The sequence below is a fragment of the Panulirus ornatus genome, chromosome 35 (genome assembly GCF_036320965.1).
Source record: "Panulirus ornatus isolate Po-2019 chromosome 35, ASM3632096v1, whole genome shotgun sequence".
Classification (NCBI taxonomy): domain Eukaryota; kingdom Metazoa; phylum Arthropoda; class Malacostraca; order Decapoda; family Palinuridae; genus Panulirus; species Panulirus ornatus.
In genome coordinates this window covers 10,986,351-11,003,775 of record NC_092258.1, presented here as the reverse complement: position 1 = coordinate 11,003,775, position 17,425 = coordinate 10,986,351, and the positions used below count along the sequence as shown (strand labels likewise).

The window sequence follows — 17,425 nt, the reverse complement described above, 5'->3', positions numbered from 1 at the left end:
AGAAACTGCAGAAGCTGGTGACTGAGTTTGGTAAAGTATGTGGAAGAAGAAAGTTAAGAGTAAATGTGAATAAGAGCAAGGTTATTAGGTACAGTAGGGTTGAGGGTCAAGTCCAATTAATTGGGAGGTGAGTTTGAATGGAGAAAAACTGGAGGAAGTGAAGTGTTTTAGATATCTGGGAGTGGATCTGGCAGCGGATGGAACCATGGAAGCGGAAGTGGATCATAGGGTGGGGGAGGGGGCGAAAATCCTGGGAGCCTTGAAGAATGTGTGGAAGTCGAGAACATTATCTTGGAAAGCAAAAATGGGTATGTTTGAAGGAATAGTGGTTCCAACAATGTTGTATGGTTGCGAGGTGTGGGCTATGGATAGAGTTGTGCGCAGGAGGATGGACGTGCTGGAAATGAGATGTTTGAGGACAATGTCTGGTGTGAGGTGGTTTGATCGAGTGAGTAACGTAAGGGTAAGAGAGATGTGTGGAAATAAAAAGAGCGTGGTTGAGAGAGCAGAAGAGGGTGTTTTGAAGTGGTTTGGGCACATGGAGAGAATGAGTGAATGGAAAGATTGACCAAGAGGATATATGTGTCGGAGGTGGAGGGAACGAGGAGAAGTGGGAGACCAAATTGGAGGTGGAAAGATGGAGTGAAAAAGATTTTGTGTGATCGGGGCCTGAACATGCAGGAGGGTGAAAGGAGGGCAAGCAATAGAGTGAATTGGATCGATGTGGTATACCGGGGTTGATGTGCTGTCAGTGGATTGAATCAGGGCATGTGAAGCGTCTGGGGTAAACCATGGAAAGCTGTATAGGTATGTATATTTGCGTGTGTGGACGTATGTATATACATGTGTATGGGGGTGGGTTGAGCCATTTCTTTCGTCTGTTTCCATGCGCTACCTCGCAAACGCGGGAGACAGCGACAAAGCAAAAAAAAAAATATATATATATATATATATATATATATATATATATATATATATATATATATATATATATATATATCTTTCTTTCAAACTATTCGCCATTTCCCGCATTAGCGAGGTAGCGTTAAGAACAGAGGCCTGGGCCTTTGAGGGAATACCCTCACCTGGCCCAATTCTCTGTTCCTTCTTTTGGAAAATTAAAAAAAAACGAGAGGGGAGGATTTCCAGCCCCCCGCTCCCTCCCCTTTTAGTCGCCTTATACGACACGCAGGGAATACGTGGGAAGTATTCTTTCTCCCCTAACCCCAGGGAATAAATATATATATATATATATATATATATATATATATATATATATATATATATATATATATATATATATATATATATATATATATTTTGAAGGTTAGTTAAATGTGTTTAATGATAAGAGTGGCAGATATAGGGTGTTTTGGTTGAGGTGGTGTGCAAAGTGAGAGGGTTAAGGAGAATGACTTGGTAAACAGAGAAGAGTTAGTAAAAGCTTTGCAGAAGATGAAAGGTGGCAAGGCAGCGGGTTTGGATGGTATTGCAGTGGAATATATTAAAAAAGGGGGTGACTGTATTGTTGACTGGTTGGTAAGGTTATTTAATGTATGGAAAGATGGAGTGAAAAGGATTTTGTGTGATCGGGGCCTGAACATGCAGGAGGGTGAAAGGAGGGCAAGAAATAGAGTGAATTGGAGTCATGTGGTATACAGGGGTTGACGTGCTGTCAGTGGATTGAAGCAAGGCATGTGAAGCGTCTGGGGTAAACCATGGAAGGCTGTGTAGGTATGTATATTTGCGTGTGTGGACGTGTGTATGTACATGTGTATGGGGGGGGGGGTTGGGCCATTTCTTTCGTCTGTTTCCTTGCGCTACCTCGCAAACGCGGGAGACAGCGACAAAGTATAAAAAAAAAAAAAAAAAAAAAAAAAAAAAAAAAAAAAAAAAAATGACTCATGGTGAGGTGCCTGAGGACTGGTGGAATGCTTGCATAATCCCATTGTACAAAGGCAAAGGGGATAAGAGTGAGTGCTCAAATTACAGAGGTATATAAGTTTGTTGAGTATTCCTGGTAAATTATATGGGAGGGTATTGATTGAGAGGGTGAAGGCATGTACAGTTCATCAGATTGAGGAAGAGCAGTGTGGTTTCAGAAGTGGTGGAGGATGTGTGGATCAGGTGTTTACTTTGAAAAATGTATGTGAGAAATACATAGAAAAGCAAATGGATTTGTATGTAGCATTTATGGATCTGGAGAAGGCATATCATAGAGTTGATAGAGATGCTCTGTGGAAAGTATTAAGAGTATATGGTGTGGGAGGTAAGTTGTTAGAAACAGTGAAAAGTTTTTATCGAGGATGTAAGGCATGTGAACGTGTAGGAAGAGAGGAAAGAGACTGGTTCTCAGTGAATGTTGGTTTGCGGCAGGGGTGCGTGATGTCTCCACGATTGTTTAATTTGTTTATGGATGGGGTTGTTTGGGAGGCGAATGCAAGAGTTTTAGAAAAAGGGGCAAGTATGCAGTCTGTTGTGGATGAGAGGGCTTGGGAAGTGAGTCGGTTGTTGTTTGCTGATGATTCGTGTGAGAAACTGCAGGAGCTGGTGATTGAGTTTGGTAAAGTGTGTAAAAGAAGAAAGCTGAGAGTAAATGTGAATAAGAGCAAGGTTATTAGGTACAGTAGCATTGAGGGACAAGTTAATAGGGAGGTAATTTTGAATGGAGAAAAACTTGAGGAAGTGAAATTGTTTTAGATATCTGGGAGTGGATTTGGCAGCGGATGGAACCATGGAAGCGGAAGTGAATCATAGGGTGAGGGAGGGGGTGAAAGGTCTTGGGAGCGTTGAAGAATGTGTGGAAGTTGAGAACGTTATCTTGGAAAGCAAAAATGGATATGTTTGAAGGAATAATGGTTCCAACAATGTTGTATGGTTGCGAGGTGTGGGCTATGGATAGAGTTGTGCGCAGGAGGATGGATGTGCTGGAAATGAGATGTTTGAGGACAATGTGTGGTGTGAGGTGGTTTGATCGAGTAAGTAATGAAAGGGTAAGAGAGATGTGTGGTAATGAAAGGAGTGTGGTTGAGAGAGCAGAAGAGGGTGTTTTGAAATGGTTTGGTCACATGGAGAGAGTGAGTGAGGAAAGATTGACAAAGAGGATACCTGTGTCAGAGGTTGAGGAAATGAGAAGTGGGAGACCAAATTGGAGGTGGAAAGATGGAGTCAAAAAGATTTTGAGTGATCGGGGCCTGAACATGTAGGAGGGTGAAAGGCGTGCAAGGAACAGAGTGAATTGGAATGATGTGGTATACTGGGGTCGACGTGCTGTCAATGGATTGAACCAGGGCACGTGAAGCTTCTGGGGTAAACCATGGAAAGTTCTGTGGGGCGTGAATGTGGAAAGGGAGCTGTGGTTTTGTTGCATTATACATGACAGCTAGAGACTGAGTGTGAACGAATGTGGCCTTTGTTGTCTTTTCCCTAGCACTACCTCACGCACATGCGGGTGGAGGGGGTTGGTATTTCATTATGTGGCTGGGTGGCGACGGGAATGAATAAGGGCAGACAGTATGAATTACGTACATTTGTATATATGTATATGTCTGTGTGTGTATATACATGTGTTTGTGGGTTGGTTGGGCCATTCTTTCGTCTGTTTCCTTGCGCTACCTCGTTAACACGGGAGACAGTGACAAAGTATAATAAATGTAATTATATATATATATATATATATATATATATATATATATATATATATATATATATATATTACACGAAATATGTGTATATGTGTGTGTACGTGTGTGTATGTGTGTATATATGTGTATATGTGTGTGTATGTATATATATATTATCCCTGGGGATAGGGGTGAAAGAATACTTCCCACGTATTCCTCACGTGTCGTAGAAGGCGACTAGAGGGGACGGGAGCAGAGGGCCAGAAATCCTCCCCTCCTTGTATTTTTAACTTTCTAAAAATGGGAAACAGAAGGAGTCACGCGGGGAGTGCTCATCCTCCTCGTAGATTCAGATTGGGGTGTCTAAATGTGTGTGGATGTAACCAAGATGTGAAAAAAGGAGAGATAGGTAGTATGTTTGAGGAAAGGAACCTGGATGTTTTGGCTCTGAGTGAAACGAAGCTCAAAGGTAAAGGGGAAGAGTGGTTTGGGAATGTCTCGGGAGTAAAGTCAGGGGTTAGTGAGAGGACAAGAGCAAGGGAAGGAGTAGCAGTACTGAAACAGGAGTTGTGGGAGTATGTGATAGAATGTAAGAAAGTAAATTCTCGATTAATATGGGTAAAACTGAAAGTTGATGGAGAGAGATGGGTGATTATTGAGTTATAGTGATGGGTGATTTGAATGCAAAGGTGAGTAATGTGGCAGTTGAGGGAATAATTGGTATACATGGGGTGTTCAGTGTTGTAAATGGAAATGGTGAAGAGCTTGTAGATTTATGAGCTGAAAAAGGACTGGTGATTGGGAATACCTGGTTTAAAAAGCGAGATATATATAAGTATACGTATGTAAGTAGGAGAGATGTCCAGAGAGCGTTATTGGATTACGTGATAATTGACAGGCGCGCGAAAGAGAGACTTTTGGATGTTAATGTACTGAGAGGTGCAACTGGAGGGATGTCTGATCATTATCTTGTGGAGGCTAAAGTGAAGATTTGTATGGGTTTTCAGAAAAGAAGAGTGAATGTTGGGGTGAAGAGGGTGGTAAGAGTAAGTGAGCTTGGGAAGGAGACTTGTGTGAGGAAGTACCAGGAGAGACTGAGTACAGAATGGAAAAAGGTGAGAACAATGGAAGTAAGGGGAGTGGGGGAGGAATGGGATGTATTTAGGGAATCAGTGATGGATTGCGCAAAAGATGCTTGTGGCATGAGAAGCGTGGGAGGTGGGTTGATTAGAAAGGGTAGTGAGTGGTGGGATGAAGAAGTAAGATTATTAGTGAAAGAGAAGAGAGAGGCATTTGGACGATTTTTGCAGGGGAAAAATGCAAATGAGTGGAAGAGGTATAAAAGAAAGAGGCAGGAGGTCAAGAGAAAGGTGCAAGAGGTGAAAAAGAGGGCAAATGAGAGTTGGGGTGAGAGAGTATCATTAAATTTTAGGGAGAATAAAAAGATGTTCTGGAAGGAGGTAAATAAAGTGCATAAGACAAGGGAGCAAATGGGAACTTCAGTGAAGGGCGCTAATGGGGAGGTGATAACAAGTAGTGGTGATGTGAGAAGGAGATGGAGTGAGTATTTTGAAGGTTTCTTGAATGTGTTTGATGATAGAGTGGCAGATATAGGGTGTCTTGGTCGAGGTGGTGTGCAAAGTGAGAGGGTTTGGGAAAATGATTTGGTAAACAGAGAAGAGGTAGTAAAAGCTTTGCGGAAGATGAAAGCCGGCAAGGCAGCAGGTTTGGATGGTATTGCAGTGGAATTTATTAAAAAAGGGGGTGACTGTATTGTTGACTGGTTGGTAAGGTTATTTGATGTATGTATGACTCATGGTGAGGTGCCGGAGGATTGGCGGATTGCGTGCATAGTGCCATTGTACAAAGGCAAATGGGATAAGAGTAAGTGCTCAAATTACAGAGGTATAAGTTTGTTGAGTATTCCTGGGAAATTATATGGGAGGGTATTGATTGAGAGGGTGAAGGCATGTACAAAGCATCAGATTGGGGAAGAGCAGTGTAGTTTCAGAAGTGGTAGAGGATGTGTGGATCAGGTGTTTGCTTTGAAGACTGTATGTGAGAAATACTTAGAAAAGCAAATGGATTTGTATGTAGCATTTATGGATCTGGAGAAGGCATATGATAGAGTTGATAGAGATGCTCTGTGGAAGATATTAAGAATATATGGTGTGGGAGGCAAGTTGTTAGAAGCAGTGAAAAGTTTTTATCGAGGATGTAAGGCATGTGTACGTGTAGGAAGAGAGGAAAGTGATTGGTTCTCAGTGAATGTAGGTTTGCGGGAGGGGTGTGTGATGTCTCCATGGTTGTTTAATTTGTTTATGGATGGGGTTGTTAGGGAGGTGAATGCAAGAGTTTTGGAAAGAGGGGCAAGTATGAAGTCTGTTGTGGATGAGAGAGCTTGGGAAGTGAGTCAGTTGTTGTTTGCTGATGATACAGCGCTGGTGGCTGATTCATGTAAGAAACTGCAGAAGCTGGTGACTGAGTTTGGTAAAGTGTGTGAAAGAAGAAACTTAAGAGTAAATGTGAATAAGAGCAAGGTTATTAGGTACGGTAGGGTTGAGGGTCAAGTCAATTGGGAGGTAAGTTTGAATAGAGAAAAACTGGAGGAAGTAAAGTGTTTTAGATATCTGGGAGTGGACCTGGCAGCGGATGGAACCATGGAAGCGGAAGTGAATCATAGGGTGGGGGAGGGGGCGAAAATTCTGGGAGCCTTGAAGAATGTTTGGAAGTCAAGAACATTATCTCGGAAAGCAAAAATGGGTATGTTTGAAGGAATAGTGGTTCCAACAATGTTGTATGGTTGCGAGGCGTGGGCTATGGATAGAGTTGTGCGCAGGAGGGTGGATGTGCTGGAAATGAGATGTTTGAGGACAATATGTGGTGTGAGGTGGTTTGATCGAGTAAGTAATGTAAGGGTAAGAGAGATGTGTGGAAATAGAAAGAGTGTGGTTGAGAGAGCAGAGGAGGGTGTTTTGAAATGGTTTGGTCACATGGAGAGAATGAGTGCAGAAAGATTGACCAAGAGGATGTATGTGTCGGAGGTGGAGGGAACGAGGAGAAGTGGGAGACCAAATTGGAGGTGGAAAGATGGAGTGAAAAAGATTTTGAGTGATCGGGGCCTGAACATGCAGGAGGGTGAAAGGCGTGCAAGGAATAGAGCGAATTAGAACGATCTGGTATACTGGGGTCGACGTGCTGTCAATGGATTGAACCAGGGCATGTGAAGCGTCTGGGGTAAACCATGGAAAGTTGTGTGGGGCCTGGATGTGGAAAGGGAGCTGTGGTTTCGGTGCATTATTACATGACAGCTAGAGACTGAGTGTGAACGAATGGGGCCTTTGGTGTTGTCTTTTCCTAGCGCTACCTCGCACACATGAGGGGGGAGGGGGTTGTTATTCCATGTGTTGCGAGGTGGCGATGGGAACAAATAAAGGCAGACAGTATGAATTATGTACATGTGTATATATCTATATGTCTGTGTGTGTATATATATGTGTACATTGAGATGTATATGTATGTATATTTGCGTGTGTGGACGTTTATGTATATACATGTGTATGTGGGCAGGTTGGGCCATTCTTTCGTCTGTTTCCTTGCGCTACCTCGCTAACGCGGGAGACAGTGACAAAGCAAAATAAATAAAATAGATAAAATAAATAAATAAATATATATATATATCTTTTCTTTTCTTTCTTTCAAACTATTCGCCATTTCCCGCATTAGCGAGGTAGCGTTAAGAACAGAGAACTGGGCCTTTGAGGGAATATCCTCACCTGGCCCCCTTCTCTGTTCCTTCTTTTGGAAAATTAAAAAAAAAAACAAGAGGAGAGGATTTCCAGCCCCCCGCTCCCTCCCCTTTTAGTCGCCTTCTACGACACGCAGGGAATACGTGGGAAGTATTCTTTCTCCCCTATCCTCAGGGATAATATATATATATATATATATATATATATATATATATATATATATATATATATATATATATATATATATCTCGGAAAGCAAAAATGGGTATGTTTGAAGGAATAGTGGTTCCAACAATGTTGTATGGTTGCGAGGCGTGGGCTATGGATAGAGTTGTGCGCAGGAGGATGGATGTGCTGGAAATGAGATGTTTGAGGACAATGTGTGGTGTGAGGTGGTTTGATCGAGTGAGTAACGTAAGGGTAAGAGAGATGTGTGGAAATAAAAAGAGCGTGGTTGAGAGAGCAGAAGAGGGTGTTTTGAAGTGGTTTGGGCACATGGAGAGAATGAGTGAGGAAAGATTGACCAAGAGGATATATGTGTCGGAGGTGGAGGGAACGAGGAGAAGAGGGAGACCAAATTGGAGGTGGAAAGATGGAGTGAAAAAGATTTTGTGTGATCGGGGCCTGAACATGCAGGAGGGTGAAAGGAGGGCAAGGAATAGAGTGAATTGGAGCGATGTGGTATACCGGGGTTGACGTGCTGTCAGTGGATTGAATCAGGGCATGTGAAGCGTCTGGGGTAAACCATGGAAAGCTGTGTAGGTATGTATATTTGCGTGTGTGGACGTATGTATATACATGTGTATGGGGGGGGTTGGGCCATTTCTTTCGTCTGTTTCCTTGCGCTACCTCGCAAACGCGGGAGACAGCGACAAAGTATAATAATAATAATATAATAATATATATACATGTGTCCAAACCATTTCAAAACACCATATTCTGCTCTCTCTCAACCATATGCTTTTTATTTCCATACATCTCTCTTACTCTTTCATTACTTACTCATACTACCTCACACCACATATTTTCCCCAGACATTTCATTTCCAACACATCCACCCTTCAAACATACCCATTTTTGTTCTCTGAGATAATGTTCTCTGTCTCCACACATTTTTCATCGCCCCCAGAACCTTTGTCCCCTCCCCCATCCTTTGACTCACCTCTGCTTCCATGATTATATATATATATATATATATATATATATATATATATATATATATATATATATATATATATATATATATATATATGTATATATATATATATATATTATCCCTGGGGATAGGGGAGAAAGAATACTTCCCCCGTATTCCCTGTGTGTAGTAGAAGGCGACTAAAAGGGAAGGGAGCGGGGGGCTGAAAATCCTCCCCTCTCATTTTTTTTTTAATTTTCCAAAAGAAGGAACAGAGAAGGGGGCCAGGTGAGGATATTCCCTCAAAGGCCCAGTCCTCTGTTCTTAACGCTATCTCGCTAATGCGGGAAATGGCGAATAGTATGAAAGAAAAAAGAATATATATATATATATATATATATATATATATATATATATATATATATATATATATATTTTTTTTTTTTTTTATATACTTTGTCGCTGTCTCCCGCGTTTGCGAGGTAGCGCAAGGAAACAGACGAAAGAAATGGCCCAACCCCCCCCCCCATACACATGTATATACATACGTCCACACACGCAAATATACATACCTACACAGCTTTCCATGGTTTACCCCAGACGCTTCACATGCCTTGATTCAATCCACTGACAGCACGTCAGCCCCGGTATATATATATATATATATATATATATATATATATATTTTTTTTTTCTTTATATATATTTTTTATATATATATATATATTTTTTTTTTATTTATTTTGGTTCAATCCATTGGCAGCATGTCAACCCCAGTATACCACATCATTCCAGTTCACTCTATTCCTCACACACCTTTCACCCTCCTGCATGTTCTGGCCCCAATCACCCAAAATTTTTTTCACTCCATCTTTCCACCTCCAATTCAGTCTCCCACTTCTTGTTCCCTCCACCTCTGACACATATATGGTCAACCTTTCCTCACTCATTCTTTCCATGTGACCAAACCATTTCAAAACACCCTCTTCTACTCTCTCAACCACACTCTTTTTATTACCACACATCTCTCTTACCCTATTATTACTTACTCGATCAAACCACCTCACACCACATATTGTCCTCAAACATCTCATTTCCAGCACATCCACCCTCCTCTGCACAACTCTATCCATAGCCCATGCCTCGCAACCGTACAACATTGTTGGAACCACTATTCCTTCAAACATACCCATTTTTGCTTTCTGAGATAATGTTCTCGATTTCCACACATTTTTCAATGCTCCCAGAACTTTTGATCCCCTCCCCCACCCTATGATTCACTTCCACTTCCATCCACTGCCAAATCCACACCCAGATATCTAAAACACTTCACTTCCTCCAGTTTTTCTCCATTCAAACTTACCTCCCAATTGACTTGACCCTCAACCTACTGTACCTAATAACCTTGCTCTTATTCACATTTACTCTCAACTTTCTTCTTTCACACACTTTGCCAAACTCAGTCACCAGCTTCTGCAGTTTCTCACATGAATCAGCCACCAGTGCTGTATCATCAGCAAACAACAACTGACTCACTTCCCAAGCTCTCTCATCCACAACAGACTGCATACTTGCCCCTCTTTCCAAAACTCTTGCATTCACCACCCTAACAACCCCATCCATAAACAAATTAAACAACCTTGAAGACATCACACACCCCTGCCGCAAACCTACATTCACTGAGAACCAATCACTTTCCTCTCTTCCTACACGTACACATGCCTTACATCCTCGATAAAAACTTTTCACTGCTTCTAACAACTTGCCTCCCACACCATATATTCTTAATACCTTCCACAGAGCATCTCTATCAACTCTATCATATGCCATCTCCAGATCCATGAATGCTACATACAAATCCATTTGCTTTTCTAAGTATTTCTCACATACATTCTTCAAAGCAAACAACTGATCCACACATCCTCTACCACTTCTGAAACCACACTGCTCTTCCCCAATCTGATGATCTGTACATGCCTTCACCCTCTCAATCAATACCCTCCCATATAATTTACCAGGAATATTCAACAAACTTATACCTCTGTAATTTGAGCACTCACCTTTGTCCCCTTTGCCTTTGTACAATGGCACTATGCTAGCATTCCGCCAATCCTCAGGCACCTCACCATGAATCATACATACATTAAATAACCTTACCAACCAGTCAACAATACAGTCATCCCCTTTTTTAATAAATTCCACTGCAATACCATCCAAACCAACCCGCTGCCTTGCTGGCTTTCATATTCTGCAAAGCTTTTACTACCTCTTCTCTGTTTACCAAATCATCCTCCCTAACCCTCTCACTTTGCACACCACCTCGATCAAAACAACCTATATGTGCCACTCTATCATCAAACACATTCAACAAACCTTCAAAATACCCACTCCATCTCCGTCTCACATCACCACTACTTGTTATCACCTCCCCATTAGCCCCCTTCATTGAAGTTCCCATTTGTTCCCTTGTCTTACGCACTTTATTTACCTCCTTCCAAAATATCTTTTTATTCTCCCTAAGATTTAATGATACTCTCTCACCCTAACTCTCATTTGCCCTCTTCTTCACCTCTTGCACCTTTCTCTTGACCTCCTGCCTCTTTCTTTTATACATCTCCCACTCATTTGCATATTTCCCTGCAGAAATCATCCAAATGCAGGAGGTCATGGGAAAGGTGCAAGAGGTGAAAAAGAGGGCAAATGAGAGTTGGGGTGAGAGAGTATCATTAAATTTTAGGGAGAATAAAAAGATGTTTTGGAAGGAGGTAAATAAAGTGTGTAAGACAAGGGAACAAATGGGAACTTCAGTGAAGGGGGCTAATGGGGAGGTGATAACAATTAGTGGTGATGTGAGAAGGAGATGGAGTGAGTATTTTGAAGGTTTGGTGAATGTGCTTGATGATAGAGTGGCAGTTATAGGGTGTTTTGGTCATGGTGGTGTGCAAAGTGAGAGGGTTAGAACGGAAAATGATTTGGTAAACAGAGAAGAGGTAGTAAAAGCTTTGTGGAGGATGAAAACCGGTGAGGCAGCGGGTTTGGATGGTACTGCAGTGGAATTTATTAAAAAAAGGGGTGACTATTGTTGACTGGTCGGTAAGGTTATTTAATGTATGTATGACTCATGGTGAGGTGCCCGAGGATTGGCGGAATGCTTGCGTAGTACCATTGTACAAAGGCAAAGGGGATAAAAGTGAGTGCTCAAATTACAGAGGTATAAGTTTGTTGAGTATTCCTGGTAAATTAAATGGGAGGGTATCGATTGAGAGGGTGAAGGCATGTACAGAGAATCAGACTGGGTTAGAGCAGTGTGGTTTCAAAAGTGGTAGAGGATGTGTGGATCAGGTGTTTGCTTTGAAGAATGTATGTGAGAAATACTTAGAAAAGCAAATGGATTTGTATGTAGCATTTATGGATTCGGAGAAGGCATATGATAGAGTTGAGAGATGCTCTGTGGAATGTATTAAGTATATATGGTGTGGGAGGCAAGTTGTTAGAAGCAGTGAAAAGTTTTTATCGAGGATGTAAGGCATGTGTACGTGTAGGAAGAGAGGAAAGTGATTGGTTCTCAGTGAATGTAGGTTTGCGGCAGGGGTGTGTGATGTCTCCATGGTTGTTTGATTTTTTTATGGATGGGGTTGTTAGGGAGGTGAATGCAAGAGTTTTGGAAAGAGGGGCAAGTATGCAGTCTGTTGTGGATGTGAGAGCTTGGGAAGTGAGTCCATTGTTGTTCACTGATGATCAGCACTGGTGGCTGATTCATGTGAGAAACTGCAGAAGCTGGTGACTGAGTTTGGTAAAGTGTGTGAAAGAAGAAAGCTGAGAGTAAATGTGAAAAAGAGCAAGGTAATTAGGTACAGTAGGGTTGAGGGACAAGTCAATTGGGAGGTGAGTTTGAATGGAGAAAAACTAGATGAAGTGAAGTGTTTTAGATATCTGGGAGTGGATTTGGCAGTGGATGGAACCATGGAAGTGGAAGTGAATCATAGGGTAGGAGAGGGGGAAAAAGTTCTGGGAACGTTGAAGAATGTGTGGAAGTCGAGAACATTATCTCGGAAAGCAAAAATGGGTATGTTTGAAGGATTAGTGGTTCCAACAATGTTGTACGGTTGCAAGGCATGGGCTATGGATAGAGTTGTGCGCAGGAGGGTGGATGTGCTGGAAATGAGATGTTTGAGGACAATATGTGGTGTGAGGTGGTTTGATCGAGTAAGTAATAATAGGGTAAGAGAGATGTGTGGTAATAAAAAGAGTGTGGTTGAGAGAGCAGAAGAGGGTCTTTTGAAATGGTTTGGTCACATGGAGAGAATGAGTAAGGAAAGATTGACCAAGAGGATATACGTGTCAGAGGTGGAGGGAACGAGAAGTGGGAGACCAAATTGGAGGTGGAAAGATGGAGTGAAAAAGATTTTGAATTATCGGGGGTTGAACATGTAGGAGGGTGAAAGGCGTGCAAGGAATAGAGTGAATTGGAACGATGTGGTATACCGGCGTCGACGTGCTGTCAGTGGATTGAACCAGGGCATGTGATACGTCTGGGGTAAACCATGGAAAGTTCTGTAGGGCCTTGATGTGGAAAGGGAGCTGTGGTTTCGGTGCATTATTACATGACAGCTAGAGACTGAGTGTGAATGAAAGTGGCCATTGTTGTCTTTTTCTAGCGCTATCTCATGCACATAAGGGGGAAGGGGGTTGTTATTTCATGTGTGGCAGGGTGGCGATGGGAATGAAGAAAGACAGTTTGAATTATGTACATGTGTATATATGTATATGCCTGTGTGTGTGTGTGTGTATATCAGTTGAGATGTATAGGTATGTATATTTGCGTGTGTGGACGTGTATGTATATACATGTGTTTGTGGGTGGGTTGGGCCATTCTTTCGTCTGTTTGCTTGCGCTACCTCACTAATGTGGGAGACAGCGACAAAGCAAAATAAATAAAATGAATGAATAAGTAAATATATGTTTCTCTGCAGGATAAGGATGATGAAGAGATTATGAAGCAACGTGCAGAGCAGAACAAATTATTTATTTACATCAAGATTCCTGAGCTACCAGTACGTGTGAGTTACAAAGGCAAGAAGGAGAAGAACTTGAAGGATGTATCCAATTTTAGATTAGTCATTCCCACCCTTGAATACCACAATGTCACATGGGCCTGGTTGGACTTCCTAATGGCCATGAAGCAAGACTCCAAGTCAGCTTTGTTATCACAGGTCATACCAATGTTTTTTTCCCACTATTATGTGACATGTTTTCAACTCACAAGAAAACAAAAGTAAACAAGAAATCTTATACATGTTGGTGAAACCAGTATAACATATACGGCAAGTGTACTCATAGACTCTCAAAGATATTTAGGCTCATATTACTTGATAGATATGACTCTGGATATTTCAAGGTATTTAACTGGAACATGTACCATTTTTGTTGTATGTTTCATTCTTGAAAAAAACATGTCTTTTCATTTTGTTTTGAGAATAATAGGAAAAGGTATACATTGTTCCTGAAGAGGAGCTTGATCTTTGTTCATAATTCCAGTAGCTGTAATTATGACACATCCCATTTGTCTAAAATTCTCAATTTCCTGAAAATATGTTGAACCTTACAAGCCAGGTCACTTTTGTAGATTTTCCCTATATGCACAGAAAAAGAAGAGAGAAAAAAAAATAGAAGTGTTGAAACACTACGAAGTTGGTTACCATTCTTATAGTAACCATCATGATTTTGGCTGCCATATTAGGGTTAAACAGCCTTTATAAGCAAAAATCTATAAAATCAGCTGCTCATATTACTGGTATATGAATGAATGATACATTACATGTCACTGTAACATGTTGATTGTGATAGTTCATATTTCTGTAACATGTTTCTGATACATTTCATGTCACTGTAATATGATTGTTGTATATTCATATCACTGTAAACATAATTTCGACTAACATATTTTGACGAGAAATGACCTGAAATTAGATATTTTATATTTGTGATCTTGAATTCTCAACTGTTAAAGGTTTTTAGGATATTTTGAAATTCAAATAAGTGTTTTTTGGGTGGAAGGAGACGTATGGATCATCTCTCATTTCTGTTAAAGGAATGCAGGAACAACTGATTTAGAACCTTCATTCATGTATCAAAATTTATGGTGATCTCACAAATGCTGTTGAGGAAACTTTATGACAGTACATGTTTGTACAAGCAAATGTCTACTCTCCATACACCTCTGTTAAAGACCTTGTGCAGATAGTTTAGTTTTTCATATAAAAGAATAATAACCCGATCCCAGCACTTATCAAAAAAATAATAGATCTCATGCAGTGCAGAGGTCCTCATTGTATTGTAGTTGTTTATGGTGAAGCTGTCATGTTTTGTAAATGTGTGTGTATGAAGTTACATAGTTTATATGTGTATATGTTAACAGCTTATTCTAAATTTTGATTGCAAATACATTACAGATTATCCCTGGGGATAGGGGAGAAAGAATACTAGTCACGCATCTCCTGCATGTCGTAGAAGGCGACTAAGAGGAGCAGGAGTGGGGGGGCTGGAAATCCTCCTCTCCTGTTTTATTACTTTCCAAAAGAAAGAACAGAGGAAGGAGCTAATTGAGGATTTTCCTCTAAGGCTCAGTCTTCTGTTCTTGATGCTACCTTGCTAAGGCAAGAAATGGCAAACAGGTATGAAAGAAAGAAAGATATATATATATATATATATATATGGAGTGGGGGAGGAATGGGATGTATTTAGGGAATCAGTGATGGATTGCGCAAAAGATGCTTGTGGCATGAGAAGAGTGGGAGGTGGGTTGATTAGAAAGGGTAGTGAGTGGTGGGATGAAGAAGTAAGAGTATTAGTGAAAGAGAAGAGAGAGGCATTTGGATGATTTTTGCAGGGAAAAAATGCAATTGAGTGGGAGATGTATAAAAGAAAGAGACAGGAGGTCAAGAGAAAGGTGCAAGAGGTGAAAAAAAGGGGCAAATGAGAGTTGGGGTGAGAGAGTATCATTAAATTTTAGGGAGAATAAAAAGATGTTCTGGAAGGAGGTAAATAAAGTGCGTAAGACAAGGGAGCAAATGGGAACTTCAGTGAAGGGCGCAAATGGGGAGGTGATAACAAGTAGTGGTGATGTGAGAAGGAGATGGAGTGAGTATTTTGAAGGTTTGTTGAATGTGTTTGATGATAGAGTGGCAGATATAGGGTGTTTTGGTCGAGGTGGTGTGCAAAGTGAGAGGGTTAGGGAAAATGATTTGGTAAACAGAGAAGAGGTAGTGAAAGCTTTGCGGAAGATGAAAGCCGGCAAGGCAGCAAGTTTGGATGGTATTGCAGTGGAATTTATTAAAAAAGGGGGTGACTGTATTGTTGACTGGTTGGTAAGGTTATTTAATGTATGTATGACTCATGGTGAGGTGCCTGAGGATTGGCGGAATGCGTGCATAGTGCCATTGTACAAAGGCAAAGGGGATAAGAGTGAGTGCTCAAATTACAGAGGTATAAGTTTGTTGAGTATTCCTGGTAAATTATATATATATATATATATATATATTCTTTTTTCTTTCTTTCAAACTATTCGCCATTTCCCGTGTTAGCGAGGTAGCGTTGAGAACAGAGGACTGGACCTTTAAGGGAATATCCTCACCTGGCCCCCTTCTCTGTTCCTTCTTTTGGAAAATTAAAAAAAATGAGAGGGGAGGATTTCCAGCCACCTGCTCCCTCCCCTTTTAGTCGCCTTGTACGGCATGCAAGGAATACATGGGAAGTATTCTTTCTCCCCTATCCCCAGGGATATATATATATATATATATATATATATATATATATATATATATATATATATATATATATATATATATTTCTTTTTTTTTTTATTTTTTTTGCTTTGTCGCTGTCTCCCGCATTAGCAAGGTAGCGCAAGCAAACAGAGAAAAGAATGGCCCAACCCACCCACATACACATGTATATACGTACTCGTCCACACACGCAAATATACATACCTATACATCTCAATGTACACATATACTTACACACACAGGCATATACATATATACACATGTACATAATTCATACTGTCTGCCTTTATTTATTCCATCGCCACCTCGCCACACATGGAATAACAACCCCCTTCCCCCTCATGTGTGCGAGGTAGTGCTAGGAAAGGACAACAAAGGCCCCATTCGTTCACACTCAGTCTCAAGCTGTCATGTAATAATGCACCGAAACCACAGCTCCCTTTCCACATCCAGGCCTCACAGAACTTTTCATGGTTTACCCCAGGCGTTTCACATGCCCTGGTTCAATCCACTGACAGCACGTCGACCCTGGTATACCACATCGTTCCAATTCACTCTATTCCTTGCACGCCTTTCACCCTCCTACATGTTCAGGCTCTGATCACTCAAAATCTTTTTCACTCCATCTTTCCACTCCCAGTTTGGTCTCTCACTTCTCCTCGTTCCCTCCACCTCTGACACATATATCCTCTTGGTCAATCTTTCCTCACTCATTCTCTCCATGTGACCAAACCATTTCAAAACACCCTCTTCTGCTCTCTCAACCACACTCTTTTTATTTCCACACATCTCTCTTTCCCTTACATTACTTACTCGATCAAACCACCTCACACCACATATTGTCCTCAAACATCTCATTTCCACCCTCCTGCACACAACTGTATCCATAGCCCATGCCTCGCAATCATACAACATTGTTGGAACCACTGTTCCTTCAAACATACCCATTTTTGCTTTCCGAGATAATGTTCTCGACTTTCAAACATTCTTCAAGGCTCCCAGAATTTTCGCCCCCTCCCCCACCCTATGATTCATTTCCACTTCAGTGGTTCCATCCGCTGCCAGATCCACTCCCAGATATCTAAAACACTTTACTTCCTCCAGTTTTTCTCCATTCAAACTTACCTCCCAATT

General features: G+C 41.2%; 1 pseudogene; it reads left to right on the top strand.

Annotated features, from left to right (window-relative positions):
* Positions 1 to 14,098, top strand: part of LOC139760207 (uncharacterized) — a 103,665-nt pseudogene extending 89,567 nt beyond the window's left edge.
* Positions 14,099 to 17,425: the final 3,327 nt, after the last annotated feature.